We start from the raw sequence: 1,289 nt of genomic DNA, 5'->3' as shown, positions 1-1,289 counted from the left end.
AAAAACTACTCAGAAATAAATAGAAGAAAAAATAGTTGTGATTAATTTTACTAAAATCTTTTTTATTTTTACTCACTTATTCCAACTCAGAAATAAATAGAAAAAAATAAATATAGCAGAAAAGAAAAAAACTATATAAAAAACTACTCAGAAATAAATAAAAGAAAAAATAGTTGTGATTAACTTTACTTAAATCTTTTTTATTTTTAATGACTTATTACAACTCAGAAAAAAATAGAAAAAAATAAATATAGCAGAAAAGAAAAAAACTATATAAAAAACTACTCAGAAATGAGCATAGATGCGCTTATAGAGAAAATTCAACATAAATTCATAATAAATTTTCTACTAACTTCAGAGAGAAATTCAGTATGAATTTAGGTCAAATTTCCTGTATAAGGGCATCTATTTTCATTTCGAGAGGAGCTCAATAAGACAGAGAGGGAGGGGCTTATAAATCGGTGTGAGCTCCCTTCGGTTGGCGATGTGGGACTAAACTCTGGCCGCAACAAAGACCAACACTTTAGTCCCGGTTGGTGGTATGAATCGGGACCAATGGTGGTGGGCCAGGAGCAAGGCACATTGGTCCCGGTTCGTCCCACCAACCGGGACCAAAAGGTCCAGACGAACCGGGACCAATGGCCCACGTGGCCCGCCCGGCCCCCGGGGCTCATGAACCGGGTCCAATGCCCCCATTGGTCCCGGTTCTGGGTTGAACCGGGACTAATGGGCTGACCCGGCCTGGACCAATGCCCCCTTTTCTATTAGTGTGATGACGAAAGAGGCAAAGATCAACTGACCTAATTTGTGTGACAAAAGTTTCAAATTTCACATGGCATGCACATCGCCTGACGATTGCGCACAAGTTGTCCACTCTGTTTTACACTAATTAAGAAAGCAAAGTATATGTAGGTGCTCACTGCTCAAAGAGGTCTTGTCTCACTAAGACCTAAAACTAAGAGGCTACAACATTGAGTGCCCCGCGATTAAAACGTATGACATGCTGGAAAACCTGAGCATTCCAGAGCTTGATCGAAAGTTTTCGCTATGATCCTAATGTTAAACGACAATTTGTTATCAAACTTTGCTCGAGTTACAAAGGTGGTTTAACATATATCAAGTGATACCAAGATTTAAACGATACCGTGGTATTGTGACATCAAAACCATGTGAGGTCGGTCGATCGATCGATCAATCTGCTTAATTTCACTTCACATGCACGCAAGCTATGCTTCTCTTTGAAGCGCTCTATATGGCTAACGCCCATTCATGCATGTATATAGTCTCCA

The sequence above is a fragment of the Triticum dicoccoides genome, chromosome 1B (assembly GCF_002162155.2).
Source record: "Triticum dicoccoides isolate Atlit2015 ecotype Zavitan chromosome 1B, WEW_v2.0, whole genome shotgun sequence".
Taxonomy (NCBI): Eukaryota; Viridiplantae; Streptophyta; class Magnoliopsida; order Poales; family Poaceae; genus Triticum; species Triticum dicoccoides.
The sequence above is the reverse complement of the archived record's forward strand: the minus strand, read 5'-3'. Positions refer to the sequence as shown.